The sequence below is a fragment of the Limanda limanda genome, unplaced genomic scaffold (genome assembly GCF_963576545.1).
Source record: "Limanda limanda unplaced genomic scaffold, fLimLim1.1 SCAFFOLD_36, whole genome shotgun sequence".
Classification (NCBI taxonomy): domain Eukaryota; kingdom Metazoa; phylum Chordata; class Actinopteri; order Pleuronectiformes; family Pleuronectidae; genus Limanda; species Limanda limanda.
Window position 1 is genome coordinate 721,355 of NW_026870641.1, and position 18,983 is coordinate 740,337.

Genomic DNA, 18,983 nt, shown 5'->3' on the forward strand with positions numbered 1-18,983 from the left:
GGCAGAGCCTACTTGCAAGTCTCTCCGACCTTCACAAAAAAAGTTATTCAAGAATATCTCCTCAGATTTGGGGGAATTTCGTCGGTCGACCCCTTCCGAAGGTCGTACAAGCTCGGGGATGGTACCAATCGATCCGCAGGACCCAAATTAGCTCAAATGCAACCACTTTCCAAGTCTCTCCGACCTTCACAAAAAAAGTTATTCAAGAATATCTCCTTCTCCTATGTGCTTTTATCCCTAACCCCTAACCCTTCCGAAAGTCGGAGAAGCTCAAGGATGGTACCTATCGATGCGCGCGCAATACCCCATTTAGTGGGGGTAGAGCCTACTTGCAAGTCTCTCCGACCTTCACAAAAAAAGTTATTCAAGAATATCTCCTCAGATTTTGGGGAATTTCGTCCGTCGACCCCTTCCGAAGGTCGTACAAGCTCGGGGATGGTACCAATCGATCCGCAGGACCCAAATTAGCCCAGACGCAACCACTTTCCAAGTCTCTCCGACCTTCACAAAAAAAGATATTCAAGAATATCTCCTCAGATTTTGGGGAATTTCGTCGGTCGACCCCTTCCGAAGGTCGTACAAGCTCGGGGATGGTACCAATCGATCCGCAGGACCCAAATTAGTCCAGACGCAACCACTTTACAAGTCTCTCCGACCTTCACAAAAAAAGTTATTCAAGAATATCTCCTTCTCCTATATGCTTTTAGCCCTAACCTAACCCTAACCGTGCGGTGTATGGGGCACAGGAGTTGCCCGGGGGGGCCAAGGAAGCAGTGCTTTGGATACATCATACCAGGCTCCACTTCCTTCAACATGACAGGTAAGAGTGCAGAGAGATGCCTAACCCTGACCTGAATCCATACACTAACCCTAACCAACCCTTCCCCATGCCTAAACCTAACCAGTATTTCTCCGTCCGTCAGCACGTGTGTTGACATTCCCCAAATCAGTCAATTTTACCATTTGCTCGTTCGACCCCTTCCGAAAGTCGCAGAAGCTCAAGGATGGTACCGATCGAAGCGCATTACCCCATTTAGTGGGGGTAGAGCCTACTTGCAAGTCTCTCCGACCTTCACCAAAGAAAGTTATTCAAGAATATCTCCTCAGATTTTGGGGAATTTCGTCGGTCGACCCCTTCCGAAGGTCGTACAAGCTCGGGGATGGTACCAATCGATCCGCATGAACCAAATTAGTCCAGACGCAACCACTTTCCAAGTCTCTCCGACCTTCACAAAAAAAGTTATTCAAGAATATCTCCTTCTCCTATTTGCTTTTAGCCCTAACCCTAACCCTAACCCTAACCGTGCGGTGTATGGGGCACAGGAGTTGCCCGGGGGGGCCAAGGAAGCAGTGCTTTGGATACATCATACCAGGCTCCACTTCCTTCAACATGACAGGTAAGAGTGCAGAGAGATGCCTAACCCTGACCTGAATCCATACACTAACCCTAACCAACCCTTCCCCATGCCTAAACCTAACCAGTATTTCTCCGTCCATCAGCACGTGTGTTGACATTCCCCAAATCAGTCAATTTTACCATTTGCTCGTTCGACCCCTTACAAAAGTCGGAGAAGCTCAAGGATGGTACCAATCGAAGCGCATTACCCCATTTAGTGGGGGTAGAGCCTACTTGCAAGTCTCTCCGACCTTCACCAAAGAAAGTTATTCAAGAATATCTCCTCAGATTTGGGGGTATTTCGTCGGTCGACCCCTTCCGAAGGTCGTACAAGCTCGGGGATGGTACCAATCGATCCGCAGGACCCAAATTAGTCCAGACGCAACCACTTTCCATGTCTCTCCGACCTTCACAAAAAAAGTTATTCAAGAATATCTCCTTCTCCTATGTGCTTTTATCCCTAACCCTAACCCTAACCCTTCCGAAAGTCGGAGAAGCTCAAGGATGGTACCGATCGATGCGCATTACCCCATTTAGTGGGGGTAGAGTCTACTTGCAAGTCTCTCCGACCTTCACAAAAAAAGTTATTCAAGAATATCTCCTCAGATTTGGGGGAATTTCGTCGGTCGACCCCTTCCGAAGGTCGTACAAGCTCGGGGATGGTACCAATCGATCTGCAGGACCCAAATTAGTCCAGATGCAACCACTTTCCAAGTCTCTCCGACCTTCACAAAAAAAGTTATTCAAGAATATCTCCTTCTCCTATGTGCTTTTATCCCTAACCCCTAACCCTTCCGAAAGTCGGAGAAGCTCAAGGATGGTACCTATCGATGCGCGCGCATTACCCCATTTAGTGGGGGTAGAGCCTACTTGCAAGTCTCTCCGACCTTCACAAAAAAAGTTATTCAAGAATATCTCCTCAGATTTTGGGGAATTTCGTCGGTCGACCCCTTCCGAAGGTCGTACAAGCTCGGGGATGGTACCAATCGATCCGCAGGACCCAAATTAGTCCAGACGCAACCACTTTCCAAGTCTCTCCGACCTTCACAAAAAAAGTTATTCAAGAATATCTCCTCAGATTTTGGGGAATTTCGTCGGTCGACCCCTTCCGAAGGTCGTACAAGCTCGGGGATGGTACCAATCGATCCTAGGGACCCAAATTAGTCCAGACGCAACCACTTTACAAGTCTCTCCGACCTTCACAAAAAAAGTTATTCAAGAATATCTCCTTCTCCTATATGCTTTTAGCCCTAACCTAACCCTAACCCTAACCGTGCGGTGTATGGGGCACAGGAGTTGCCCGGGGGGGCCAAGGAAGCAGTGCTTTGGATACATCATACCAGGCTCCACTTCCTTCAACATGACAGGTAAGAGTGCAGAGAGATGCCTAACCCTGACCTGAATCCATACACTAACCCTAACCAACCCTTCCCCATGCCTAAACCTAACCAGTATTTCTCCGTCCGTCAGCACGTGTGTTGACATTCCCCAAATCAGTCAATTTTACCATTTGCTCATTCGACCCCTTCCGAAAGTCGGAGAAGCTCAAGGATGGTACCGATCGAAGCGCATTACCCCATTTAGTGGGGGTAGAGCCTCCTTGCAAGTCTCTCCGACCTTCACCAAAAAAAGTTATTCAAGAATATCTCCTCAGATTTTGGGGAATTTCGTCGGTCGACCCCTTCCGAATGTCGTACATGCTCGGGGATGGTACCAATCGATCCGCAGGACCCAAATTAGTCCAGACGCAACCACTTTCCAAGTTTCTCCGACCTTCACAAAGAAAGTTATTCAAGAATATCTCCTCAGATTTTGGGGAATTTCGTCGGTCGACCCCTTCCGAAGGTCGTACAAGCTCGGGGATGGTACCAATCGATCCGCAGGACCCAAATTAGTCCAGACGCAACCACTTTACAAGTCTCTCCGACCTTCACAAAGAAAGTTATTCAAGAATATCTCCTCAGATTTTGGGGAATTTCGTCGGTCGACCCCTTCCGAAGGTCGTACAAGCTCGGGGATGGTACCAATCGATCCGCAGGACCCAAATTAGTCCAGACACAACCACTTTACAAGTCTCTCCGACCTTCACAAAAAAAGTTATTCAAGAATATCTCCTTCTCCTATATGCTTTTAGCCCTAACCTAACCCTAACCCTAACCGTGCGGTGTATGGGGCACAGGAGTTGCCCGGGGGGGCCAAGGAAGCAGTGCTTTGGATACATCATACCAGGCTCCACTTCCTTCAACATGACAGGTAAGAGTGCAGAGAGATGCCTAACCCTGACCTGAATCCATACACTAACCCTAACCAACCCTTCCCCATGCCTAAACCTAACCAGTATTTCTCCGTCCGTCAGCACGTGTGTTGACATTCCCCAAATCAGTCAATTTTACCATTTGCTCGTTCGACCCCTTCCGAAAGTCGCAGAAGCTCAAGGATGGTACCGATCGAAGCGCATTACCCCATTTAGTGGGGGTAGAGCCTACTTGCAAGTCTCTCCGACCTTCACCAAAGAAAGTTATTCAAGAATATCTCCTCAGATTTTGGGGAATTTCGTCGGTCGACCCCTTCCGAAGGTCGTACAAGCTCGGGGATGGTACCAATCGATCCGCATGAACCAAATTAGTCCAGACGCAACCACTTTCCAAGTCTCTCCGACCTTCACAAAAAAAGTTATTCAAGAATATCTCCTTCTCCTATGTGCTTTTATCCCTAACCCTAACCCTAACCCTTCCGAAAGTCGGAGAAGCTCAAGGATGGTACCGATCGATGCGCATTACCCCATTTAGTGGGGGTAGAGCCTACTTGCAAGTCTCTCCGACCTTCACAAAAAAAGTTATTCAAGAATATCTCCTCAGATTTGGGGGAATTTCGTCGGTCGACCCCTTCCGAAGGTCGTACAAGCTCGGGGATGGTACCAATCGATCTGCAGGACCCAAATTAGTCCAGATGCAACCACTTTCCAAGTCTCTCCGACCTTCACAAAAAAAGTTATTCAAGAATATCTCCTTCTCCTATGTGCTTTTATCCCTAACCCCTAACCCTTCCGAAAGTCGGAGAAGCTCAAGGATGGTACCTATCGATGCGCGCGCATTACCCCATTTAGTGGGGGTAGAGCCTACTTGCAAGTCTCTCCGACCTTCACAAAAAAAGTTATTCAAGAATATCTCCTCAGATTTTGGGGAATTTCGTCGGTCGACCTCTTCCGAAGGTCGTACAAGCTCGGGGATGATACCAATCGATCCGCAGGACCCAAATTAGTCCAGACGCAACCACTTTCCAAGTCTCTCCGACCTTCACAAAAAAAGTTATTCAAGAATATCTCCTCAGATTTTGGGGAATTTCGTCGGTCGACCCCATCCGAAGGTCGTACAAGCTCGGGGATGGTACCAATCGATCCGCAGGACCCAAATTAGTCCAGACGCAACCACTTTACAAGTCTCTCCGACCTTCACAAAAAAAGTTATTCAAGAATATCTCCTTCTCCTATATGCTTTTAGCCCTAACCTAACCCTAACCCTAACCGTGCGGTGTATGGGGCACAGGAGTTGCCCGGGGGGGCCAAGGAAGCAGTGCTTTGGATACATCATACCAGGCTCCACTTCCTTCAACATGACAGGTAAGAGTGCAGAGAGATGCCTAACCCTGACCTGAATCCATACACTAACCCTAACCAACCCTTCCCCATGCCTAAACCTAACCAGTATTTCTCCGTCCGTCAGCACGTGTGTTGACATTCCCCAAATCAGTCAATTTTACCATTTGCTCATTCGAACCCTTCCGAAAGTCGGAGAAGCTCAAGGATGGTACCGATCGAAGCGCATTACCCCATTTAGTGGGGGTAGAGCCTCCTTGCAAGTCTCTCCGACCTTCACCAAAAAAAGTTATTCAAGAATATCTCCTCAGATTTTGGGGAATTTCGTCGGTCGACCCCTTCCGAATGTCGTACATGCTCGGGGATGGTACCAATCGATCCGCAGGACCCAAATTAGTCCAGACGCAACCACTTTCCAAGTTTCTCCGACCTTCACAAAGAAAGTTATTCAAGAATATCTCCTCAGATTTTGGGGAATTTCGTCGGTCGACCCCTTCCGAAGGTCGTACAAGCTCGGGGATGGTACCAATCGATCCGCAGGACCCAAATTAGTCCAGACGCAACCACTTTACAAGTCTCTCCGACCTTCACAAAGAAAGTTATTCAAGAATATCTCCTCAGATTTTGGGGAATTTCGTCGGTCGACCCCTTCCGAAGGTCGTACAAGCTCGGGGATGGTACCAATCGATCTGCAGGACCTTAATTAGTCCAGATGCAACCACTTTCCAAGTCTCTCCGACCTTCACAAAGAAAGTTATTCAAGAATATCTCCTCAGATTTTGGGGAATTTCGTCGGTCAACCCCTTCCGAAGGTCGTACAAGCTCGGGGATGGTACCAATCGATCCGCAGGACCCAAATTAGTCCAGACACAACCACTTTACAAGTCTCTCCGACCTTCACAAAAAAAGTTATTCAAGAATATCTCCTTCTCCTATATGCTTTTAGCCCTAACCTAACCCTAACCCTAACCGTGCGGTGTATGGGGCACAGGAGTTGCCCGGGGGGGCCAAGGAAGCAGTGCTTTGGATACATCATACCAGGCTCCACTTCCTTCAACATGACAGGTAAGAGTGCAGAGAGATGCCTAACCCTGACCTGAATCCATACACTAACCCTAACCAACCCTTCCCCATGCCTAAACCTAACCAGTATTTCTCCGTCCGTCAGCACGTGTGTTGACATTCCCCAAATCAGTCAATTTTACCATTTGCTCGTTCGACCCCTTCCGAAAGTCGCAGAATCTCAAGGATGGTACCGATCGAAGCGCATTACCCCATTTAGTGGGGGTAGAGCCTACTTGCAAGTCTCTCCGACCTTCACCAAAGAAAGTTATTCAAGAATATCTCCTCAGATTTTGGGGAATTTCGTCGGTCGACCCCTTCCGAAGGTCGTACAAGCTCGGGGATGCTACCAATCGATCCGCATGAACCAAATTAGTCCAGACGCAACCACTTTCCAAGTCTCTCCGACCTTCACAAAAAAAGTTATTCAAGAATATCTCCTTCTCCTATTTGCTTTTAGCCCTAACCCTAACCCTAACCCTAACCGTGCGGTGTATGGGGCACAGGAGTTGCCCGGGGGGGCCAAGGAAGCAGTGCTTTGGATACATCATACCAGGCTCCACTTCCTTCAACATGACAGGTAAGAGTGCAGAGAGATGCCTAACCCTGACCTGAATCCATACACTAACCCTAACCAACCCTTCCCCATGCCTAAACCTAACCAGTATTTCTCCGTCCATCAGCACGTGTGTTGACATTCCCCAAATCAGTCAATTTTACCATTTGCTCGTTCGACCCCTTACAAAAGTCGGAGAAGCTCAAGGATGGTACCAATCGAAGCGCATTACCCCATTTAGTGGGGGTACAGCCTACTTGCAAGTCTCTCCGACCTTCACCAAAGAAAGTTATTCAAGAATATCTCCTCAGATTTGGGGGTATTTCGTCGGTCGACCCCTTCCGAAGGTCGTACAAGCTCGGGGATGGTACCAATCGATCCGCAGGACCCAAATTAGTCCAGACGCAACCACTTTCCATGTCTCTCCGACCTTCACAAAAAAAGTTATTCAAGAATATCTCCTTCTCCTATGTGCTTTTATCCCTAACCCTAACCCTAACCCTTCCGAAAGTCGGAGAAGCTCAAGGATGGTACCGATCGATGTGCATTACCCCATTTAGTGGGGGTAGAGCCTACTTGCAAGTCTCTCCGACCTTCACAAAAAAAGTTAGTCAAGAATATCTCCTCAGATTTGGGGGAATTTCGTCGGTCGACCCCTTCCGAAGGTCGTACAAGCTCGGGGATGGTACCAATCGATCTGCAGGACCCAAATTAGTCCAGATGCAACCACTTTCCAAGTCTCTCCGACCTTCACAAAAAAAGTTATTCAAGAATATCTCCTTCTCCTATGTGCTTTTATCCCTAACCCCTAACCCTTCCGAAAGTCGGAGAAGCTCAAGGATGGTACCTATCGATGCGCGCGCATTACCCCATTTAGTGGGGGTAGAGCCTACTTGCAAGTCTCTCCGACCTTCACAAAAAAAGTTATTCAAGAATATCTCCTCAGATTTTGGGGAATTTCGTCGGTCGACCCCTTCCGAAGGTCGTACAAGCTCGGGGATGGTACCAATCGATCCGCAGGACCCAAATTAGTCCAGACGCAACCACTTTCCAAGTCTCTCCGACCTTCACAAAAAAAGTTATTCAAGAATATCTCCTCAGATTTTGGGGAATTTCGTCGGTCGACCCCTTCCGAAGGTCGTACAAGCTCGGGGATGGTACCAATCGATCCGCATGAACCAAATTAGTCCAGACGCAACCACTTTCCAAGTCTCTCCGACCTTCACAAAAAAAGTTATTCAAGAATATCTCCTTCTCCTATGTGCTTTTATCCCTAACCCTAACCCTAACCCTTCCGAAAGTCGGAGAAGCTCAAGGATGGTACCGATCGATGCGCATTACCCCATTTAGTGGGGGTAGAGCCTACTTGCAAGTCTCTCCGACCTTCACAAAAAAAGTTATTCAAGAATATCTCCTCAGATTTGGGGGAATTTCGTCGGTCGACCCCTTCCGAAGGTCGTACAAGCTCGGGGATGGTACCAATCGATCTGCAGGACCCAAATTAGTCCAGATGCAACCACTTTCCAAGTCTCTCCGACCTTCACAAAAAAAGTTATTCAAGAATATCTCCTTCTCCTATGTGCTTTTATCCCTAACCCCTAACCCTTCCGAAAGTCGGAGAAGCTCAAGGATGGTACCTATCGATGCGCGCGCATTACCCCATTTAGTGGGGGTAGAGCCTACTTGCAAGTCTCTCCGACCTTCACAAAAAAAGTTATTCAAGAATATCTCCTCAGATTTTGGGGAATTTCGTCGGTCGACCCCTTCCGAAGGTCGTACAAGCTCGGGGATGGTACCAATCGATCCGCAGGACCCAAATTAGTCCAGACGCAACCACTTTCCAAGTCTCTCCGACCTTCACAAAAAAAGTTATTCAAGAATATCTCCTCAGATTTTGGGGAATTTCGTCGGTCGACCCCATCCGAAGGTCGTACAAGCTCGGGGATGGTACCAATCGATCCGCAGGACCCAAATTAGTCCAGACGCAACCACTTTACAAGTCTCTCCGACCTTCACAAAAAAAGTTATTCAAGAATATCTCCTTCTCCTATATGCTTTTAGCCCTAACCTAACCCTAACCCTAACCGTGCGGTGTATGGGGCACAGGAGTTGCCCGGGGGGGCCAAGGAAGCAGTGCTTTGGATACATCATACCAGGCTCCACTTCCTTCAACATGACAGGTAAGAGTGCAGAGAGATGCCTAACCCTGACCTGAATCCATACACTAACCCTAACCAACCCTTCCCCATGCCTAAACCTAACCAGTATTTCTCCGTCCGTCAGCACGTGTGTTGACATTCCCCAAATCAGTCAATTTTACCATTTGCTCATTCGAACCCTTCCGAAAGTCGGAGAAGCTCAAGGATGGTACCGATCGAAGCGCATTACCCCATTTAGTGGGGGTAGAGCCTCCTTGCAAGTCTCTCCGACCTTCACCAAAAAAAGTTATTCAAGAATATCTCCTCAGATTTTGGGGAATTTCGTCGGTCGACCCCTTCCGAATGTCGTACATGCTCGGGGATGGTACCAATCGATCCGCAGGACCCAAATTAGTCCAGACGCAACCACTTTCCAAGTTTCTCCGACCTTCACAAAGAAAGTTATTCAAGAATATCTCCTCAGATTTTGGGGAATTTCGTCGGTCGACCCCTTCCGAAGGTCGTACAAGCTCGGGGATGGTACCAATCGATCCGCAGGACCCAAATTAGTCCAGACGCAACCACTTTACAAGTCTCTCCGACCTTCACAAAGAAAGTTATTCAAGAATATCTCCTCAGATTTTGGGGAATTTCGTCGGTCGACCCCTTCCGAAGGTCGTACAAGCTCGGGGATGGTACCAATCGATCCGCAGGACCTTAATTAGTCCAGACGCAACCACTTTCCAAGTCTCTCCGACCTTCACAAAGAAAGTTATTCAAGAATATCTCCTCAGATTTTGGGGAATTTCGTCGGTCAACCCCTTCCGAAGGTCGTACAAGCTCGGGGATGGTACCAATCGATCCGCAGGACCCAAATTAGTCCAGACACAACCACTTTACAAGTCTCTCCGACCTTCACAAAAAAAGTTATTCAAGAATATCTCCTTCTCCTATATGCTTTTAGCCCTAACCTAACCCTAACCCTAACCGTGCGGTGTATGGGGCACAGGAGTTGCCCGGGGGGGCCAAGGAAGCAGTGCTTTGGATACATCATACCAGGCTCCACTTCCTTCAACATGACAGGTAAGAGTGCAGAGAGATGCCTAACCCTGACCTGAATCCATACACTAACCCTAACCAACCCTTCCCCATGCCTAAACCTAACCAGTATTTCTCCGTCCGTCAGCACGTGTGTTGACATTCCCCAAATCAGTCAATTTTACCATTTGCTCGTTCGACCCCTTCCGAAAGTCGCAGAATCTCAAGGATGGTACCGATCGAAGCGCATTACCCCATTTAGTGGGGGTAGAGCCTACTTGCAAGTCTCTCCGACCTTCACCAAAGAAAGTTATTCAAGAATATCTCCTCAGATTTTGGGGAATTTCGTCGGTCGACCCCTTCCGAAGGTCGTACAAGCTCGGGGATGCTACCAATCGATCCGCATGAACCAAATTAGTCCAGACGCAACCACTTTCCAAGTCTCTCCGACCTTCACAAAAAAAGTTATTCAAGAATATCTCCTTCTCCTATTTGCTTTTAGCCCTAACCCTAACCCTAACCCTAACCGTGCGGTGTATGGGGCACAGGAGTTGCCCGGGGGGGCCAAGGAAGCAGTGCTTTGGATACATCATACCAGGCTCCACTTCCTTCAACATGACAGGTAAGAGTGCAGAGAGATGCCTAACCCTGACCTGAATCCATACACTAACCCTAACCAACCCTTCCCCATGCCTAAACCTAACCAGTATTTCTCCGTCCATCAGCACGTGTGTTGACATTCCCCAAATCAGTCAATTTTACCATTTGCTCGTTCGACCCCTTACAAAAGTCGGAGAAGCTCAAGGATGGTACCAATCGAAGCGCATTACCCCATTTAGTGGGGGTACAGCCTACTTGCAAGTCTCTCCGACCTTCACCAAAGAAAGTTATTCAAGAATATCTCCTCAGATTTGGGGGTATTTCGTCGGTCGACCCCTTCCGAAGGTCGTACAAGCTCGGGGATGGTACCAATCGATCCGCAGGACCCAAATTAGTCCAGACGCAACCACTTTCCATGTCTCTCCGACCTTCACAAAAAAAGTTATTCAAGAATATCTCCTTCTCCTATGTGCTTTTATCCCTAACCCTAACCCTAACCCTTCCGAAAGTCGGAGAAGCTCAAGGATGGTACCGATCGATGTGCATTACCCCATTTAGTGGGGGTAGAGCCTACTTGCAAGTCTCTCCGACCTTCACAAAAAAAGTTAGTCAAGAATATCTCCTCAGATTTGGGGGAATTTCGTCGGTCGACCCCTTCCGAAGGTCGTACAAGCTCGGGGATGGTACCAATCGATCTGCAGGACCCAAATTAGTCCAGATGCAACCACTTTCCAAGTCTCTCCGACCTTCACAAAAAAAGTTATTCAAGAATATCTCCTTCTCCTATGTGCTTTTATCCCTAACCCCTAACCCTTCCGAAAGTCGGAGAAGCTCAAGGATGGTACCTATCGATGCGCGCGCATTACCCCATTTAGTGGGGGTAGAGCCTACTTGCAAGTCTCTCCGACCTTCACAAAAAAAGTTATTCAAGAATATCTCCTCAGATTTTGGGGAATTTCGTCGGTCGACCCCTTCCGAAGGTCGTACAAGCTCGGGGATGGTACCAATCGATCCGCAGGACCCAAATTAGTCCAGACGCAACCACTTTCCAAGTCTCTCCGACCTTCACAAAAAAAGTTATTCAAGAATATCTCCTCAGATTTTGGGGAATTTCGTCGGTCGACCCCTTCCGAAGGTCGTACAAGCTCGGGGATGGTACCAATCGATCCGCAGGACCCAAATTAGTCCAGACGCAACCACTTTACAAGTCTCTCCGACCTTCACAAAAAAAGTTATTCAAGAATATCTCCTTCTCCTATATGCTTTTAGCCCTAACCTAACCCTAACCCTAACCGTGCGGTGTATGGGGCACAGGAGTTGCCCGGGGGGGCCAAGGAAGCAGTGCTTTGGATACATCATACCAGGCTCCACTTCCTTCAACATGACAGGTAAGAGTGCAGAGAGATGCCTAACCCTGACCTGAATCCATACACTAACCGTAACCAACCCTTCCCCATGCCTAAACCTAACCAGTATTTCTCCGTCCGTCAGCACGTGTGTTGACATTCCCCAAATCAGTCAATTTTACCATTTGCTCATTCGACCCCTTCCGAAAGTCGGAGAAGCTCAAGGATGGTACCGATCGAAGCGCATTACCCCATTTAGTGGGGGTAGAGCCTCCTTGCAAGTCTCTCCGACCTTCACCAAAAAAAGTTATTCAAGAATATCTCCTCAGATTTTGGGGAATTTCGTCGGTCGACCCCTTCCGAATGTCGTACATGCTCGGGGATGGTACCAATCGATCCGCAGGACCCAAATTAGTCCAGACGCAACCACTTTCCAAGTTTCTCCGACCTTCACAAAGAAAGTTATTCAAGAATATCTCCTCAGATTTTGGGGAATTTCGTCGGTCGACCCCTTCCGAAGGTCGTACAAGCTCGGGGATGGTACCAATCGATCCGCAGGACCCAAATTAGTCCAGACGCAACCACTTTACAAGTCTCTCCGACCTTCACAAAGAAAGTTATTCAAGAATATCTCCTCAGATTTTGGGGAATTTCGTCGGTCGACCCCTTCCGAAGGTCGTACAAGCTCGGGGATGGTACCAATCGATCCGCAGGACCCAAATTAGTCCAGACGCAACCACTTTCCAAGTCTCTCCGACCTTCACAAAAAAAGTTATTCAAGAATATCTCCTCAGATTTGGGGGAATTTCGTCGGTCGACCCCTTCCGAAGGTTGTACAAGCTCGGGGATGGTACCAATCGATCCGCAGGACCCAAATTAGTCCATACGCAACCACTTTACAAGTCTCTCCGACCTTCACAAAAAAAGTTATTCAAGAATATCTCCTCAGATTTTGGGGAATTTCGTCGGTCGACCCCTTCCGAATGTCGTACAAGCTCGGGGATGGTACCAATCGATCCGCAGGACCCAAATTAGTCCAGAAGCAACCACTTTACAAGTCTCTCCGACCTTCACAAAGAAAGTTATTCAAGAATATCTCCTCAGATTTTGGGGAATTTCGTCGGTCGACCCCTTCCGAAGGTCGTACAAGCTCGGGGATGGTACCAATCGATCCGCAGGACCCAAATTAGTCCAGACGCAACCACTTTCCAAGTCTCTCCGACCTTCACAAAAAAAGTTATTCAAGAATATCTCCTCAGATTTGGGGGAATTTCGTCGGTCGACCCCTTCCGAAGGTTGTACAAGCTCGGGGATGGTACCAATCGATCTGCAGGACCCAAATTAGTCCAGACGCAACCACTTTACAAGTCTCTCCGACCTTCACAAAAAAAGTTATTCAAGAATATCTCCTCAGATTTTGGGGAATTTCGTCGGTCGACCCCTTCCGAAGGTCGTACAAGCTCGGGGATGGTACCAATCGATCCGCAGGACCTTAATTAGTCCAGACGCAACCACTTTCCAAGTCTCTCCGACCTTCACAAAGAAAGTTATTCAAGAATATCTCCTCAGATTTTGGGGAATTTCGTCGGTCAACCCCTTCCGAAGGTCGTACAAGCTCGGGGATGGTACCAATCGATCCGCAGGACCCAAATTAGTCCAGACACAACCACTTTACAAGTCTCTCCGACCTTCACAAAAAAAGTTATTCAAGAATATCTCCTTCTCCTATATGCTTTTAGCCCTAACCTAACCCTAACCCTAACCGTGCGGTGTATGGGGCACAGGAGTTGCCCGGGGGGGCCAAGGAAGCAGTGCTTTGGATACATCATACCAGGCTCCACTTCCTTCAACATGACAGGTAAGAGTGCAGAGAGATGCCTAACCCTGACCTGAATCCATACACTAACCCTAACCAACCCTTCCCCATGCCTAAACCTAACCAGTATTTCTCCGTCCGTCAGCACGTGTGTTGACATTCCCCAAATCAGTCAATTTTACCATTTGCTCGTTCGACCCCTTCCGAAAGTCGCAGAAGCTCAAGGATGGTACCGATCGAAGCGCATTACCCCATTTAGTGGGGGTAGAGCCTACTTGCAAGTCTCTCCGACCTTCACCAAAGAAAGTTATTCAAGAATATCTCCTCAGATTTTGGGGAATTTCGTCGGTCGACCCCTTCCGAAGGTCGTACAAGCTCGGGGATGGTACCAATCGATCCGCATGAACCAAATTAGTCCAGACGCAACCACTTTCCAAGTCTCTCCGACCTTCACAAAAAAAGTTATTCAAGAATATCTCCTTCTCCTATTTGCTTTTAGCCCTAACCCTAACCGTGCGGTGTAAGGGGCACAGGAGTTGCCCGGGGGGGCCAAGGAAGCAGTGCTTTGGATACATCATACCAGGCTCCACTTCCTTCAACATGACAGGTAAGAGTGCAGAGAGATGCCTAACCCTGACCTGAATCCATACACTAACCCTAACCAACCCTTCCCCATGCCTAAACCTAACCAGTATTTCTCCGTCCATCAGCACGTGTGTTGACATTCCCCAAATCAGTCAATTTTACCATTTGCTCGTTCGACCCCTTACAAAAGTCGGAGAAGCTCAAGGATGGTACCAATCGAAGCGCATTACCCCATTTAGTGGGGGTAGAGCCTACTTGCAAGTCTCTTCGACCTTCACCAAAGAAAGTTATTCAAGAATATCTCCTCAGATTTGGGGGTATTTCGTCGGTCGACCCCTTCCGAAGGTCGTACAAGCTCGGGGATGGTACCAATCGATCCGCAGGACCCAAATTAGTCAAGACGCAACCACTTTCCATGTCTCTCCGACCTTCACAAAAAAAGTTATTCAAGAATATCTCCTTCTCCTATGTGCTTTTATCCCTAACCCTAACCCTAACCCTTCCGAAAGTCGGAGAAGCTCAAGGATGGTACCGATCGATGCGCGCGCATTACCCCATTTAGTGGGGGTAGAGCCTACTTGCAAGTCTCTCCGACCTTCACAAAAAAAGTTATTCAAGAATATCTCCTCAGATTTTGGGGAATTTCGTCGGTCGACCCCTTCCGAAGGTCGTACAAGCTCGGGGATGGTACCAATCGATCCGCAGGACCCAAATTAGTCCAGACGCAACCACTTTCCAAGTCTCTCCGACCTTCACAAAAAAAGTTATTCAAGAATATCTCCTCAGATTTTGGGGAATTTCGTCGGTCGACCCCTTCCGAAGGTCGTACAAGCTCGGGGATGGTACCAATCGATCCGCAGGACCCAAATTAGTCCAGACGCAACCACTTTACAAGTCTCTCCGACCTTCACAAAAAAAGTTATTCAAGAATATCTCCTTCTCCTATATGCTTTTAGCCCTAACCTAACCCTAACCCTAACCGTGCGGTGTATGGGGCACAGGAGTTGCCCGGGGGGGCCAAGGAAGCAGTGCTTTGGATACATCATACCAGGCTCCACTTCCTTCAACATGACAGGTAAGAGTGCAGAGAGATGCCTAACCCTGACCTGAATCCATACACTAACCCTAACCAACCCTTCCCCATGCCTAAACCTAACCAGTATTTCTCCGTCCGTCAGCACGTGTGTTGACATTCCCCAAATCAGTCAATTTTACCATTTGCTCATTCGACCCCTTCCGAAAGTCGGAGAAGCTCAAGGATGGTACCGATCGAAGCGCATTACCCCATTTAGTGGGGGTAGAGCCTCCTTGCAAGTCTCTCCGACCTTCACCAAAAAAAGTTATTCAAGAATATCTCCTCAGATTTTGGGGAATTTCGTCGGTCGACCCCTTCCGAATGTCGTACATGCTCGAGGATGGTACCAATCGATCCGCAGGACCCAAATTAGTCCAGACGCAACCACTTTCCAAGTTTCTCCGACCTTCACAAAGAAAGTTATTCAAGAATATCTCCTCAGATTTTGGGGAATTTCGTCGGTCGACCCCTTCCGAAGGTCGTACAAGCTCGGGGATGGTACCAATCGATCCGCAGGACCCAAATTAGTCCAGAAGCAACCACTTTACAAGTCTCTCCGACCTTCACAAAGAAAGTTATTCAAGAATATCTCCTCAGATTTTGGGGAATTTCGTCGGTCGACCCCTTCCGAAGGTCGTACAAGCTCGGGGATGGTACCAATCGATCCGCAGGACCCAAATTAGTCCAGACGCAACCACTTTCCAAGTCTCTCCGACCTTCACAAAAAAAGTTATTCAAGAATATCTCCTCAGATTTGGGGGAATTTCGTCGGTCGACCCCTTCCGAAGGTTGTACAAGCTCGGGGATGGTACCAATCGATCTGCAGGACCCAAATTAGTCCAGACGCAACCACTTTACAAGTCTCTCCGACCTTCACAAAAAAAGTTATTCAAGAATATCTCCTCAGATTTTGGGGAATTTCGTCGGTCGACCCCTTCCAAAGGTCGTACAAGCTCGGGGATGGTACCAATCGATCCGCAGGACCTTAATTAGTCCAGACGCAACCACTTTCCAAGTCTCTCCGACCTTCACAAAGAAAGTTATTCAAGAATATCTCCTCAGATTTTGGGGAATTTCGTCGGTCAACCCCTTCCGAAGGTCGTACAAGCTCGGGGATGGTACCAATCGATCCGCAGGACCCAAATTAGTCCAGACACAACCACTTTACAAGTCTCTCCGACCTTCACAAAAAAAGTTATTCAAGAATATCTCCTTCTCCTATATGCTTTTAGCCCTAACCTAACCCTAACCCTAACCGTGCGGTGTATGGGGCACAGGAGTTGCCCGGGGGGGCCAAGGAAGCAGTGCTTTGGATACATCATACCAGGCTCCACTTCCTTCAACATGACAGGTAAGAGTGCAGAGAGATGCCTAACCCTGACCTGAATCCATACACTAACCCTAACCAACCCTTCCCCATGCCTAAACCTAACCAGTATTTCTCCGTCCGTCAGCACGTGTGTTGACATTCCCCAAATCAGTCAATTTTACCATTTGCTCGTTCGACCCCTTCCGAAAGTCGCAGAAGCTCAAGGATGGTACCGATCGAAGCGCATTACCCCATTTAGTGGGGGTAGAGCCTACTTGCAAGTCTCTCCGACCTTCACCAAAGAAAGTTATTCAAGAATATCTCCTCAGATTTTGGGGAATTTCGTCGGTCGACCCCTTCCGAAGGTCGTACAAGCTCGGGGATGGTACCAATCGATCCGCATAAACCAAATTAGTCCAGACGCAACCACTTTCCAAGTCTCTCCGACCTTCACAAAAAAAGTTATTCAAGAATATCTCCTTCTCCTATTTGCTTTTAGCCCTAACCCTAACCCTAACCGTGCGGTGTATGGGGCACAGGAGTTGCCCGGGGGGGCCAAGGAAGCAGTGCTTTGGATACATCATACCAGGCTCCACTTCCTTCAACATGACAGGTAAGAGTGCAGAGAGATGCCTAACCCTGACCTGAATCCATACACTAACCCTAACCAACCCTTCCCCATGCCTAAACCTAACCAGTATTTCTCCGTCCATCAGAACGTGTGTTGACATTCCCCAAATCAGTCAATTTTACCATTTGCTCGTTCGACCCCTTACAAAAGTCGGAGAAGCTCAAGGATGGTACCAATCGAAGCGCATTACCCCATTTAGTGGGGGTAGAGCCTACTTGCAAGTCTCTCCGACCTTCACCAAAGAAAGTTATTCAAGAATATCTCCTCAGATTTGGGGGTATTTCGTCGGTCGACCCCTTCCGAAGGTCGTACAAGCTCGGGGATGGTACCAATCGATCCGCAGGACCCAAATTAGTCCAGACGCAACCACTTTCCATGTCTCTCCGACCTTCACAAAAAAAGTTATTCAAGAATATCTCCTTCTCCTATGTGCTTTTATCCCTAACCCTAACCCTAACCCTTCCGAAAGTCGGAGAAGCTCAAAGATAGTACTGATCGATGCGCATTACCCCATTTAGTGGGGGTAGAGCCTACTTGCAAGTCTCTCCGACCTTCACAAAAAAAGTTATTCAAGAATATCTCCTCAGATTTGGGGGAATTTCGTCGGTCGACCCCTTCCGAAGGTCGTACAAGCTCGGGGATGGTACCAATCGATCTGCAGGACCCAAATTAGTCCAGATGCAACCACTTTCCAAGTCTCTCCGACCTTCACAAAAAAAGTTATTCAAGAATATCTCCTTCTCCTATGTGCTTTTATCCCTAACCCCTAACCCTTCCGAAAGTCGGAGAAGCTCAAGGATGGTACCTATTGATGCGCGCGCATTACCCCATTTAGTGGGGGTAGAGCCTACTTGCAAGTCTCTCCGACCTTCACAAAAAAAGTTATTCAAGAATATCTCCTCAGATTTTGGGGAATTTCGTCGGTCGACCCCTTCCGAAGGTCGTACAAGCTCGGGGATGGTACCAATCGATCCGCAGGACCCAAATTAGTCCAGACGCAACCACTTTCCAAGTCTCTCCGACCTTCACAAAAAAAGTTATTCAAGAATATCTCCTCAGATTTTGGGGAATTTCGTCGGTCGACCCCTTCCGAAGGTCGTACAAGCTCGGGGATGGTACCAATCGATCCGCAGGACCCAAATTAGTCCAGACGCAACCACTTTACAAGTCTCTCCGACCTTCACAAAAAAAGTTATTCAAGAATATCTCCTTCTCCTATATGCTTTTAGCCCTAACCTAACCCTAACCCTAACCGTGCGGTGTATGGGGCACAGGAGTTGCCCGGGGGGGCCAAGGAAGCAGTGCTTTGGATACATCATACCAGGCTCCACTTCCTTCAACATGACAGGTAAGAGTGCAGAGAGATGCCTAACCCTGACCTGAATCCATACACTAACCCTAACCAACCCTTCCCCATGCCTAAACCTAACCAGTATTTCTCCGTCCGTCAGCACGTGTGTTGACATTCCCCAAATCAGTCAATTTTACCATTTGCTCATTCGACCCCTTCCGAAAGTCGGAGAAGCTCAAGGATGGTACCGATCGAAGCGCATTACCCCATTTAGTGGGGGTAGAGCCTCCTTGCAAGTCTCTCCGACCTTCACCAAAAAAAGTTATTCAGGAATATCTCCTCAGATTTTGGGGAATTTCGTCGGTCGACCCCTTCCGAATGTCGTACATGCTCGGGGATGGTACCAATCGATCCGCAGGACCCAAATTAGTCCAGACGCAACCACTTTCCAAGTTTCTCCGACCTTCACAAAGAAAGTTATTCAAGAATATCTCCTCAGATTTTGGGGAATTTCGTCGGTCGACCCCTTCCGAAGGTCGTACAAG